We start from the raw sequence: 15,591 nt of genomic DNA, 5'->3' as shown, positions 1-15,591 counted from the left end.
TAAGCTTCTGTGCGAATGTAATGCATGAATAATTGCTAGGGAGACAAGACATTGTAAACTAGTGATTAGGAGTAGGCTTTCTTCACCGAGACATCGGGTTTAAGGTAACTTAGAAAGTGACATTAACATTAATGAAGAAAGATGAATTCTTGAATACATGATAGTGGATAGGATAAATCTGAAACCCCAACAACATCACCGTTCCATATTTTACATCAATCTCTTTTGCTTCTTTCAATCCAATTGATCAACAGATGCATTCATATTTATTTTTCAGTATTTGCATCTAAACCTACAAGATTTCGTTTACAAGTCTAATTTAATCAACAAATCACATAACTGTTTAGGCCGTGATTCCTTTGGGAAACGATACTTGGTCTTACCATTTTATTATTACTTGATACGATTTGGTACACTTGCCGAGTTTTAACAAATGGCCTTCCAAGAATAATAGGAATCTTCACATCTTCCTCCATCTCCATCACAATAAAATCAACCAAGAATCTAAGTTTGTCTATGCAAACCACAACATATTCCGCCACCCATAGGGCTTTTTGGTATATCCATCCGCCAATTGCAAAGTAACCTTAGTAGGCTTCACTTTAAGTCCACCAATCCTTTGTAGCACATATAGGGGCCTGAAATTAATGCTTGACCCTAAATCAATTAGGGCTTTCCCTATATCAACATTCACTATGACGCAGGGAATATAAAGCTTCCTGCATCTTTCACTTTTGGAAGAAGTGTCTTTTTGCAAAATAACATTGTAATTACCCTGTACATCAATGGTTTCCTCATCTAGATATCTCTTCTTTTTGAGGAATCTCTTTAAAAATTGTGCATACACAAGAACCTGTTGCAATGCCTCAACCAAAGGAATTTTTATCTCCAATTTCTTGAAGATTTCTTTAAAACACCGTAATTGCTTCTCCTTTTCTTTTCTACTACACTCCTTAGGATAAGGAAGAATCTTTTCAAGTTTTTCAATTTTTTTCTTAATTTTTTTCTCTCCCCTCTTCTTTTCTTTCTCTTTTCTATCAACCTCACCTATTCTCTCTTCTTTTTCTTCTTTCAACTCAACTCTTTCTTCTCTCTCCTCTAATCTCTCATCACTTATGTTCACAATAGCTTTACATTCTTCCTTAGGGTTAACCTCAGTATTAGCTCCAAATTGTCGATTCATCAATAGAGTTCTCGGCAACGACGCCAAACTTGTTAAGACTCTGGCAAGTGTACCGAATCATATCAAGTAATATAAAATGGTAAGGCCAAGTATCGTATCCCAAAGGACTTACGGCCTAAACATTTATGTGACTTCTTGATTAAATATGACTTGAAAACAAACTCTTTTAGGTTTAGAATGAAAACACCGAAAAGTAAATATGCATGTCATTTGATCAATTGGACAAAAGTGCAAAGATGAACGGGTTTGATATTATGGAATGAATATGTTGTTCGGGTTAGATTTCACCTTGTTTACTCTCATGTATTTGCAAATTCTACTTCTTCATTAATGTCAATGTCACTCTCTAAAACACTTAAAACCCAATTCCTCAACGAAGAAAGTTTATCCTTACCTATTAGTTCATACAATTCCTGGCATTCCTAATAATTAATTATGAAGAACACGAGCTTTAGACAACCAAAACTCATACCCTCATTCCTGAGCAATACTACTTCTGAGAATAATTCTCCATATCATGAATTGTAATCTACCTTCCAGTACTCATGCAAATCATACATCATGCTAAAGAATGAGTTAAACGAAGCAAGCATTACACAAAGAAGAATTATCCTAACAATTAATGAAAGAAGCATATAATATCAAGAATCAATTCAATACATGAGAGTTTACAAAGGTTGCATCATCCCTAACAACAAATAGAGTTTAGTTCACCATTAACATGGTAAAACTAGATGAACAATAGAAAAAGAATGAAAGATAGAACCCTAGAAATTGAAGATAGAAGCTTCCGCATCCAAATCCGCCTTCAAGGGAGTGAAAAGTGTGTTTCTGAGCCTATTCCGCCAAAGATACAAACCCTAGGATGTGCAAGTCCTTATATAGAACATAAAAATAACAGAAAATGAGTCCAACAAGCCCACAAGATTGGCGCTCAGCGCCCCACTTATGGCGCTCAACGATGTGCGGGTCAGAAGTTGCGCTCTAGGTCATCTCAAAAGGCAAGCAAGCGTGGTGCGTCTCGTCATAGTTGCGCTCAACGCCCCTAAAGTGGCGCTCAACGGTGTGCGACAGTGAACTTTGGCGCTGAGGGCTCTAGAAAAGGGCAGCCAAGCGTGAGGCAGTGTACTTTGGCGCTGAAGGCCCCTAAAGTAGCATTCAACACTGCTACGATCTCCCTTCTTTGATGCTTTTCCATCTTGTCCTGAGTTCCAACTCCTTACTACTTTCAAATCTTCTTTCAAATCATCTTATATCCTGGTGAAAACACTGGAATCTAGCACAAAGCCATTAAATTCACCTTCAACTCTCCTATTCATCAAAACCATGATTCCAAGCTAGTTTCTATGTCAAAAAAGGTTTTTTTAGTATCAAATAACGGTAAATTCAACCGTTATCAATCATTGATGCTGAATGATATTGCACATGAGAAGACTCCTCCCAAAACTCCTTAACTGAATGATTTAGTGGAAAGGATGAACAAGACGTTGATTGAAAGAGTTAGGTGTATGCTTTCTGAACCGAAATTGCCTAAGCATTTCTGAGGTGAGACATTGCTTACAGTAGTGCATGTTATTAATCTAAGTCCTGCAGTTACTTTGAATTTTAAGGTGCTAGACAAGATTTGGTTTGGCAAGAATGTTGTTACTTATGATCATTTGCCTGTCTTTGGCTGTAAAGCATTTGTTCATGTTCCAAAGGATGAAAGATCCAAGTTGGATGTGAAGACAAGGTAATGCATCTTCATTAGTTTTGGTCAAGATGAATTTGGCTACAGGTTGTATGACCCCGTTGAAAAGAAAGTTGTTAGAAGCCATGATATACAATTCATGGAAGATCAAACCATTGAAGATATTAATAAGGTGGAGAAGTCTACACCTAAGGAAGATGATAATGTGGTTGATGTTGATCCAATTCGGTTGTTTATTAATGATTTGGATATTGATGTTCATGATGATGAACAAGATGGTGATATTGATAATCAGCAGATTGGATATGACTTGAATGTTCCTATTGATAATGTTGATGAAGAGAAACATGATGTGTCATAAAATAAGAGTCTTGGTGATGTATCTGAGCTACCTGAAGCTCAACCCAAAAGATCTGATAGGCCAAAACAACCTTCTAAGAAGTACTCTACCAATGAGTATGTGATGTTGACTGATGAGGGAGAACCTAAATGTTATGATGTGGCCGTTAAGAGTGAAAAAAAGTAAAAGTGGTTGGATGCAATACAGATGAAATATTTGCATGATAATCACACTTATGACTTGGTAAAGTTGCCTAAGGGTAAGAGAGCCTTAGAGAATAGGTGGATTTTCAGGGGCAAGCAAGAGAGTAATTCTACATCTACCAGATATAAAGCTAGATTAATGGTGAAAGGCTTCATATAAAGAAAGGATGTTGACTTCAATGAGATTTTCTCACCTGTGGTGAGGATGACATCCACGTGAATTGTGTTAAGTTTACCTGCTACTCTAGATTTGGAGGTTGAGCAGATGAATGTGAAGACAACTTTCCTTCATGGTGATTTGGAGGAAGAGATTTACATGAAGCAACCAAATGGTTTTCTTGTTGAAGGCAAGGAAGACTATGTGTCTATGCTACGAAAAAGCCTATATGGTTTGAAGCAGGCTCCGAGGTAGTGGTACAAGAAGTTTGAGTCTGTTATGTGTAAGCAAGGCTACAAGAAGATTACTTCTGAGCATTGTGTTTTTATCAGGAAATTTTCTGAGAATGATTTCCTTATATTGTTGTTATATGTTGATGACATGCTTAATTTTGGGAAAGATGTATCCAAAATTGACAGGTTGAAGAAGTAATTGGGCGAGTCATTTGCCATGAAAGACATGGGAGCTGCTAAGAAGATTCTTGGTATAAGTATCACTCGTGATAGAAAAGAGAAGAAACTTTGACTATCATAAGAGCACTACATTCAGAAGGTGTTGCAAAGATTCCAAATGGAAACTGCTAAAGTTGTAAGTACTCATCTTGCTACTCATTTTAAGTTGAGTGTCAAACAAAGTCCTTCAAATGAAACTAAGAAGATATATATGAAAAAGTTCCTTATGCTTCTGCGGTGGGTAGTTTGATGCATGCAATGGTATGTACAAGGCCTGATATTGCACATATTGTTGGTACAATTAGTAGATTTCTGTCAAATCCAGGTAGAGAGCATTAGAATGCTGTGAAATGGATTTTAAGGTATCTTCGTGGTACTAGTGGTTTGAGGCTTTGTTTTGGAGGTGATAAGCCTACTTTGGTGGGTTACTCAAATTCAGATATGGCTGGAGACATTGATTCTAGAAAGTTCACTTTAGGATATTTGATTCAGTTTGCAGGGGGAGCCTTGGCTTGTCAATCAAAGTTGCAAAAGTGTGTAGAATTGTCTACTACTGAGGCAGAATTCATTGCACTTTCTGAAGCATGTAAGGATTTGTTATGGGTGATGAAATTCTTGCAAGAGCTTGGTTTTATGCAAGGTAAATACTTGTTGTATTGTGACAGTCAAAGTGTTATTCATCTTGATAAGAATCCATCTTCTTTGTTCTCATTTGTAAGCATTTATGCTTAGTTAAATTGGCTTATTCAAAACACCATTTGGTGTTATTATTGGAGACTCTTTTGAACCCTATTATTGATCATAGTGGATTTTTCTTTGATTTGGTCGATTCGTGCTTTTTACCCTTGCGTAGGGGTTTTCCACGTTAAAAATTGTTGATGTCTCTTTGTGCTTTGGATTTTATTTTTGTTCTATTTGTTTGGTGCTCCTCGCATATTCTCGTACAAAGGGGGATTGAATTTCTGCTTCATTATTACTCTTTGCTAAGTTGTTATATTTTTTTTGCCCTTTCCCCATCAATACATACATATATATATATATATATATATATATATATATGTATGTATGTATATATATATATATATATGTATGTATGTATATATATATATATGTATGTATGTATATATATATATATACATACATACATATATATATATATACATACATACATATATATATATATATACATACATACATATATATATATATACATACATACATATATATATATATACATACATACATACATATATATATACATACATACATATATATATATACATACATACATACATATATATATATATATATATACATACATATATATATATATATTTTAGCATGATCAGCTTGTATGAATGCATGTAGAAATTGAACACACATAGAGATAACAAACTATTATATGTATAAACGAGATGATATAGATTAAGCATTAGAAGTATCTTTTCAAACTAAGCTAGTTGTTAAATGATGTGAATCTAAAAAAATTCATGATCGATGACAAGAAGTTTGAGAGTGTGATGATTTGGGGTCGTTGATGAGAACTTGGCTGCAAGACTATCGAGTTGGAGAACAAGTTGTAGTTGAGAGGATTGCTCTTAGTGAAATGCTTCAAGCCTGGTCTCGACTTTGGCATCTTGCTCCACTAAGGCGGCCTTTACTAGGGTTAGGATGACTTCATGTTTAGTTTTTAGTTGTGGTGGAGGTAAGGTCATAATTGGTAAGGGTTGATCTGGTAATTGAGTGTATCTGCTTCAGAGACAATTTCACCGTCTCTCGTTAGTCACAAGTTGCATCAAACCCTAGAAATCCTATCTTGAAGGAGAGCTTGACATGTTACACCCCAACTTTTAGAAAAATTCTTCACTCCTAAAGTGTCATGTGAAAAACCACTTTAGAAAAGTTTCTCCATTAAGAGAATGACATATGACCACTACCTTTTTTAGAAAACTCTTAACTAAGAGCTTGTATATGGCCACCATATCTCATGTGGGACACCTTACACTAAGCTAGGGTTACAAAACTAATCATTCAAGATTAACTTAAGCTAGGCACAAATAGTTTCCTAGAACGTAAGAAAGATTGTTCAAAAATCCTACACCACTTGACCTTTAATACAAGGTCTAGAAATACTTCATGATGATCCAAATGAATGAGAGCTTAGTTTCACCTTACATAGATGACTCTAACTTTTCTTAAATTTGTTTGACTATGTTCTTTGTGATTAGACTCTTGACTAGAGTATCCAATTATTTTTCACAAAATAATCCCACTAATTTTTTTTTTGTACATGATCGGTTAAAAACAAATAATTTTTGAAATTTGGCATTCAATTACTTATAAAGAATCAAGTACCCATAACTTTTTAAGGGTGTAAAAAAATTGCAGACTTACTAAATTTATTTGAACTAGCATTCTATGATATCTATCTATGTAGAAATTACTAATTTTGAAGACGTGAGACCTAGTAAGAGAGAGAAAAATGGCAAAACAAAAAAAGTCACCTTGGATTTGGTACGTGGAATGGCGAAATACAGGGAAGTTTTTATTTTTTAAGTAAACAATTTATATAATATAGAGGTAAACCCTGAAGATCCAAATTAAAGATAATTGTATAGGGTTTTTATTTTAGAGAATCCTATATAATTAGAAAGATAGCTAAATTTCTAACACCATATAATTGTTAATATATCCATTAGTTAAGTTATTTTCTAATTCATTAATATTTGAGCTAATACATAAGCATACTATCTATAAGAAATCACTCCCCAAAATACAATGGTTAACAAAAAGTCACTTGACTGAATTTGGTATAATAATATATTGCAAAATTACGAAAACGGAACTTGAAAGAAAAAAGAAGTTATATATTAACCATTTAAATGATTTTTAATTATCATCATGAGACTATAAAGTATAATGCATTGTAAATGTCTTGACTTTTATAAAAATTATCCAAAAAAGTCATACTAATAATGATTTTAGATTGGTTAACATCACAAAAAATTTGAACTAGTAGTAAATAATTATTAAATTAAAATATGAAAAGTAGAAAAAAAAAGTTATTTTAATATAATCGATGGCATGTTTCACGTTAGAAAAACGTTGATCATGGGTTTGACCAACATAAAATACTTCTTGGTTTATGTATGGAAGCATTCGAATAAGTGCTAACAGAAACAATAAGGTTCACTTAAAGTGAGTCCAACAATTGAAAAGCAACCATTAAATTAAGCAATTCAAAAGCAGTACAGTGACTTATGTTAATAAGACAAATTGCTTAATAAGAGAATAAAACATATATCATTTGCTTGGATAGCAACTTATGTTATAATACCATATTGTTAGTGTTTGGTCCTCTTCTTTGTTATCACAATATCCTTCCATATATACTCAACTATGAGAACCACAAGCTCCCACATTTAAATATAATAGTACACTCTAAGAATGATGATGAAGATAAACTTGTTCAAAGGGTCAAGTTGTGAAACTTAATCAAAGAATTTAAGACAATTATTAAAAACATTAGTTGTTTATGACAAAGAAATTATTGCACTTAAATTTCAATACCAAAAGTTAAAAAAAAGGTTTAATAACATTTTTTAATGTTTTTATTTATTTATTTTTTATTCAATGTATATATTTTTAATAGACTCAGTATATCTATGTTAGATCAGCATTAATGTCATTCCTTCTACTTTATCTATGAGATTAGATCATAAATTTATATTAACATATGTCAATTTATTATCTTTAAGTGACATTAACATTAATCCAACGAAAAACTGCATTAATTCTTTTTTTGAAATATAAAAAATTATTGAATTATTATTATTATTATAAATATAAAGATAGAAAATATTATTGAAAAATTCTATAGGACCTCAAACAAATGACCCAAACATGAGTTTTAAAAAGAAATAACTCTATAACTCATATATTAAATGTATAACTCAATAAATGCTCTTATAATCTATGAATACTGCATTGTGCATCTGGGTTTTGAATATGAAACATGCATAATGACAAGGGAAGCATTACATATCTTTTAGATATTTCACATGTCTATACTTAAGGGGGAGAGTACATTCTTTCTTATGTGATTATCTGTGACAGGGGGAGCATCTATGTTTGCTTTTATGATTTACTGATGCATCTCTGAAATAATTGATTATTTGAATATCAATACCTGTTTGCATACCTTTTTTGCTAATACCCAAAGGGGGAGAATTATACTGATATATGGATATATATTTGTTTGATAATCTGTATTGTTGTGTACAACATAGTTGTTTATTAATCATGGTTGTGCATCATCAAAAACGGGGAAATTGTTGAGATTGTTGATAGGGGAGCACTGATTTAGCTGAACCTACAATCTCATAGCTTCTGGTTTTTTATGATGACAACACATAATTAATAACACATGTGTTTATGTGTTACATGTTCATTACTTTCATGATTATGATTATATGAGAACATGTTTGTGTTATGTTAATCATTGCAATTCACTATGTTATATATGTGAGATTTAATCTATGATTGCATGAAAATTGTTTTGGAAAAGAAAAACCACATGCACTTTAGTTTAACTTAAATTGTGTAGCAAAACAACAATTTTAAGTCGACTTAATTATGAAGTAAGTCGATTAAAACTTATGGCTTTGCACAAACTTTTTCAAAGTGTGTTGTGAGATTTTTTTGAAGAGAAAGTTTTTCAAAACTATGTTTTTAACTGTTACAAAGTCGACTATGTGCGTAAACCATTCGACTAAATTTGTTATGTTTTGAAATTTTGTTAATGCTTGTCTTAAAGTGTCTAACGACTATATTTTTAAATATGTTTGACTGTCATGACTACTACTAACTATTATAACTGTCATGACTGTATTCAACTTCATTAGTGGCAAAGTCAACTGAAGAGCGTCAGAATTATGAAAAACTATATATTCACGCAAATTTGAATTTTGTAAGTAGTTTTGAGAATCTAATGAATTGTGTGATAATTTTCATATTAGTTTTGTCTTACAAATTTAGGAAAAGCTCCAAGAACTCTTAAAGAAGACCATGGTGTTCATCTTTGGAGATAGCTTGAAGAGCAATGATTGTGTGTTTTTACTGTCTGATCAAATCTGCACTGAAGGTGTCTGTTTTGGTGATCAAGAATTCAATCTTGTGAAGATTGGTGTTGTTGCCCTGTTGCGACTACAAGAAGAGGACATGTTGCGTTTCTCAAAGGGTTGAAGACGGCAGGAGAGGGGACATCTTGTTGCTGGTCTTTGTGTGTTGTATGCCTATATTTTGATTAAAGGGTTAGAGAGGTGTTTTATATTTTTGACGTGGAGGTCTCTATAAAAGCCTTGTTGTAAAAACCTTGATCATATTATAGTGCATTTGCTTCCTGGTGAGGAAGGACATTGGATGTAGGCTTGGCCAAACCAATATAAAAAGCAGTGTTTGATTTTTCTATCCCTACACTTTTACTTAATCAACTATGTACTGCGTTTAATCAACTTTATTTCTATTGCACTTAAAAATCTTTTTCTTTGTGTTTCAAGAAAGTTTTTAAAGTCATCTACTTTACGAAAAAGATTTAAAGAAAACATTGTTTTTGTATTTCACCAACTCACCCTCCCTCTTGGTGTTGAAAATTAAGTCATTCTATTTTAACACCACGCAATCACAAAAACTGGACACCTCATGGGGGCACCTACACCGTTAAAATTGTAGGACCTCTTCAAACTTTTTAAAAAAGGTAGGACCACTTTGAACAATCCCCCTCTTTCGAGGGACCAAGAGAAGTATTAATCCAAAATAATATTAAGCTTGTCACATCATATCAAATATGGTTTGATTAGTTCAATTTGAAGTTTAACTAGAAGAGACTTTAACCATTGTATTTAAGCACTAAAAGTAGTTGAGACTCTAAATTCAACTTCAGTGTTAGATCTAGAAATTGAATGTTTTCATCTATAGTCCATGAAATTATATTATCTTCAAGAAGATATATAACCATGGTAGTAGACTACATGTAAAGAGAATCAATTGGTAAGCCTACATCACAATAAGTTGTGGTATTGAGAGTGTGATGATTTAAAAAGTAGGTGATGGAACCCTCTCCTAGCATTAAGCATGCAAAAAGAAGTTCCAAAACAGATGCACAGCGGAATGATAATTGATGCAGTGAAATGGATCTATAAAAGGTGTTTAGTGAAATTTTGGATGAAGGTGTGGTATGTGTATGATACCTCCAAGCTCAGAAGGCCTTCCTACTAAGGAAGGAAGCTAGAAAAGAGTGAGAGAATTAGAAATTCTTAGGTGACTAAAGAGCAAAAGAAGTTGGAATCAATCCTACAGCATTTCATTAAGCTCAAAAGTGAATTTTACAAGGTATTGGCCCTCTTATTTATAGGTGAAGAGGAGCCCTCAATCTGACCAAGTTTCCCTCAAAAATTCAAATACATTTCGAGCCAAGAAGGCTAGCTGGTTGGTTCATGCATGCCATGCTTCAAACAGGTTAGCAAAGACCCATGGGAAACATGTCACTCACACGGTTGGGCTTCAAAGGGTTTTGGCAGCCAAAACCTGTTCTAGAAGGCATTTTTCTTCACAATTCCAATTCGGAAAGCTTGCTTCCAATCCGAAAGTCATCCAGAAATTTGCCTTCTTTTTGTTCTTTTGATTCCTTTGATCAAAGGGGTTCTTGGCTGGTTAGTCCATGATCTCCTGGCCTTATTGGACCCTACAAAACAACATATAGACATATTATAAAGAATCCTTCTAAGACATAGAGAAAGAAAATCAAGAAAGAGCTTCTAAAAGTCCTTCTCCAACTTCCCTTTCTTAGCCTTACCTTAAGTTGGTACTCCTTTGAATGGAATTCTCAAAAGGGGTTTCCATAATACCCTCCCTCTTGAAAAATGATTTATCCTCAAATCAGGAAGATATAAGAAACACAACTTTGGTTTTTGCTTTCCTCCAAGATCAAAAATATATGTACAATAAGCATCAAATATATCTCCAATTAGTATCAATCCAAGAAAGTATTTTTTAATGAAAGTAACTTTAGAATAAGGACTTTTTATATTTTATTTTACAGTTTTAAGAAAATTTGAAAGTCCTAATTCACAAGTCACTTTTCTTTTACCTTGAGTTTCTTGTATCCTCAAGGGTAACAATAACTCAAGATTTAAATTGTCATATTTTTAAAAGGGTAGTATAATGGAAAATGGTATGCCAATTTGTTTAAGGAAGAAGTTAACATTTAAAGACTTAAAACTGAATAGGAAAGAATTAAGGAATTGGGAACCTTCCCTTTTGAGTTCCATGATGTTTGGAGAAGTTGAATTTGCCATCAATAGCAATTTCTCCTTTTCTCTCTTTCTCTTCCTCTCTTCTTTCTTCTTTTATTCTTTCTTCTTCTTTTCTTCTATCTTCCTCTTCTCTTTTCTCTTTTTCCTTTCTTTTTTTCTTTTCTCTTTTTCTTCTCTTCCTCTTCTTCTCTTTTAATCTCTCTTCTTTCTTCCTATTCTTTTCTCTCAATCTCTCTTTCTCTTTTCTTATCCATAAGCTCGTTAAGTCTTGCCCCAAACTCAATTTCTCTACGAAGAAAACCATGAGCATTTAAACTCTCAAGAAATATTTTTCCATCTTCAATGCAATCTCTAATTAGTTCTAGGTTTCTTCTAATGGTTGGAGGCACAAACTTTCTTCTCATGCAAGATTTTAATTCATACCTATTATGAATGGAGGATTTTCTACCTTTATTAACCCTATATTGCCTTTCATCCCACCACTATCTTGCATGCTCTTCTAACTAAGAGAGATATATGCTAAGGATATAAGATTCACTCTCTCTATAAAACCAATGATTTATTTTATCAATTTCTTGTTCCCAAGCTAGGTATGTTAATGCACCTATATCTTTACCAAACAATGGAATTTTCCTAGCTTGATTATACATTTCATCAACATTATCTAACCTGGACGACCTATATGAACTATAACAAGACATCTTTGTTTTTGAAAGTTTTCTTAATCTAAAGGGTTATAAGATTCACTTAGACAATTCCCAAGTAAGAGAAGTGAGTCATGAAGATTGCTTAAGTACCAAATCTTGCCTTGTCAAAAATGTCTTAGGTTACTAATTATTTTCCCCTTAAACTAAAATTACTTTTAAAATCAAAGGACAGGACTCAAACAATAAAAATAAAAAAAAATAAAAAATTCAGACTCTAATCACCCCTAAACGTGAAACACAAGAATCAAAGGCAAACAATATCAAATTCTACTCCTATGGTGAGGCTTGTAGCTTTGACTAACAAGACACACTCACCGTCTACTATCAATGCAAGCAATGAAAATTGCCAAGATTGGAGAGAGCACCAAGGAATCTTTCAAACACTTGGTCTTAATGGCCTTTTTACAAGAAAACAAAAGGAAGCTAAATCTAAAACAAACTACACTAGTGCAGCGAGGGGATTTTACCGCGGTTATTTTTCACTATACGTCGCGGTTTACGAACCGCGGCATATCCAGCCGCGGTAGTAAGTCAGAGACTTTAGGCCGCGGTTATGACCGCGGTATATAGGTTGCGGAATATGCCGCGGTTGTCTACGGAACCGCTGCCTAAATTCAATTTTTTTTAAAAAAAAAAATTTATCCACTATATGTCGCGGTTCAACCGCGGCAATATACTCTAGTATATGCCGCGGTTAGTGCTAAAACCGCGGCCATATGTCTCATTTTAAAAAAAATGAAACACTATATGCCGCGGTTGTGGTTAGAACCGCGGCATATTCCCCTGCAGTTTTTTAAAATTGCAGGTCTGTTTTTGTGATATCCACTACCACAAAACAGACCTGCATATAAAAACATGTACACAAATTCAATTTGAACATAACAAACACATGTTCAAATGTATTTCAACATCAAATAAAGTACAAAGTCTAAGAAAATTCAATCTAATCAAATGCAATGTTTAAATCTAAGAGCTATTGTATAATCTAATTATATACTTCGCAGCAGCGTTCCTAATGAATAATAGTGACTTCTCAGGAACTGGTGTAGTAGTCTTGAATCTCTGCAAAAGACAATTCATATTAATTAGTGTATATGAATTCAACATTTGGGAAAAAATCAAAATTTGTTAAAGTTAAATATTACCGTTTCCCAGCGACTTGTGATGTGAGAACGAACAATATGGGTCATCCAATACATTACATAGTATCCGCACTCATATGACCCATTTTGTCTGTTACACTAGAATATATCATCACAGTTGATAATAGTTAGTGAATTACATTAAAATAAAACAATTATAACAAAGTATGACTTTAGCATATGTCAAACCTTGAGAGAAACCCAAGCAATCTTTCTACTATTAACAATTGATCTCCCACCCATCATCATACTTGCTGGAATAGAACTGTATATAAAAAAAGGTTTTAGCATTCATTTATATAACAAAGAAAGTCCAAACATTGAGGTTCTTACCAATCAATTGCTTGTTTGAGTTGTGTGGGAGGAGGCCTGTGCAATGAGCAGAACCACAAAGCATAGTTGTCTTGCATAGACATAACAAGAAGTTGCCAATGGCGCCTGAAATTCATAATAACGTAACTATTAAATATTAAAATCACATATGGAACATTATTATGTTAACAAAGTTCACTTACCCGGATATATAAGGCAAAAAGTATATTTTCTTGCCCCTTCCAAAACTTCTTATTAGACTCATGTTGATCTGCTCAAAATCATTTGATTCATGAATTGATTGGGGATCAATGAATCCATAATCATCAGAACGCCCCAACTTATTACTGACCCCAAACATATACCTGAAATCAAAAATTAACTTTGATATAAGGATACTTGATATATAAATCAATTTTATATATAAATAATTGGTCATAGACTTACATCGTCCATAGTTGAATAATTGAAATATTCAACTCTTGTGTTCCCAACGCAAGCTCACGGACATCTTGGCTATTAAGGTATATTGGGACCTCAGAGCCTGCCCCAAATACATTAGCATCATACTCAACCTCCAAAGGCTTATCATCAAGGATGTCAGCAAGTAGATGCAATGAAGAAAGAGGGTCATCCTCAGATAGAGGAATCTTCTCTTGTGCCTGCGTCTGTTGTTACATGAAAAGATAAGATAAGTTTTGACATCAAAAACCTTTAAAATTGAGAAGTGTAAAGAAGAATTTCATACCGAAGGGTCAGAAACTGGTTTAACCAAAAATTTAGGCCAAGTGATAAACGACTTATATGCTTGTTCCACAGTGAAAATCTCTTCCACGGACAGAGGAACCGAGGCATCTGGTATGATCATTTCATCCACTGAGACCTTCACCTCATCCTCTAATAGTTGCATACCATGACATACAGTCGCTGACCTAAACTCTGTTCCCCGAGCTACCAGCACCATCTCAGTATCCTCTAAAATGTATAGCAGACATGGACTACCATCGTCCATGTCATCCTCTGGGATGGCTGATGCGGAACAACTTCCTTTGCCGCTTCTCCCTGTCAGAGTAAATGTTAGATTATACAAGAGATAGAAATAATTGCACATAAATGTTTATTAAGTTTACCTGTGGGAGGGGGAGGGATAACATGTTCCTGATCAATAGGAGATGGCACCGGGCGCATGCTCTGAAACTGCTGCTGGTATAACATCTGGAATTCAGCCCTCACCTCGGCCCTGATCTCCTCTCTAAGGTCTTGTCGGACCTTTTTTGTGATCTCTTCTGTCATCCTTTGTGTATCGCTGTATGAATATGAAGGCTGACGAGAAGAGCTCCCAAAATAATCTGTAATTCCTACTCCAGGACCTGCAGCACGTACACGTCCAGGGTGCTCAGGTCGTCCAATCGCAGCAGCAAGAATATCCTGGCGACCCTCTGGAGTGAATTGGCCTTGGGAGCTCTGCTCAACCAAGGCGTCCTATAACATTACAAAACACCATTATTCTTTAAATAGTTTAATGTAGTATGTATAATGACAATATTTATTATTTTAGGAACAATGATAACTTACAATTCTTTCAAAAATCTCTCGTGCAGTGTCGGAAGAGTAGGTGCCCGATGGTCGCATACGGGCCAACTTCCATTTCTCATGTTTAGACGGTGGAGAAGGAGGCTGAGGAGGGCTACCACCCTGAGATGGTGGTATAGCATCTGCCTTTTGCTTGAGGATTTTCTCCTCAAGCTTCCTATACCCACCACGAGATAATAGGTGGGGGTTTTTGTTGTGAGCACTTGTTCCTTGTGCTTTGCTTCTAATTGCCTGTCACATACACATTAATTAATTAGTTCATATGATATATATTTACTAATGAGGAATTGAATAATATGAACTACACTAACCTGCCATTCCTCTGACATCCGACTCTCTTTAAAAAGCCACCAAGTCTCCTCATCAATGGACTTATATGAACTACATGGACTTTTATGTTTAAGGTGTCCAAAGATGTATCTTGATGTCAACTTGCTTTTAAAGTTTCTGAAATTTTCTGCAACAGTTGACAAACACTTTTTTCTAAGTGTTGTGACAT

Source organism: Vigna umbellata, chromosome 6 (genome assembly GCF_029865625.1).
Source record: "Vigna umbellata cultivar VRB3 chromosome 6, Vumbellata_1.0, whole genome shotgun sequence".
NCBI classification, from domain to species: domain Eukaryota; kingdom Viridiplantae; phylum Streptophyta; class Magnoliopsida; order Fabales; family Fabaceae; genus Vigna; species Vigna umbellata.
The sequence above is the reverse complement of the archived record's forward strand: the minus strand, read 5'-3'. Positions refer to the sequence as shown.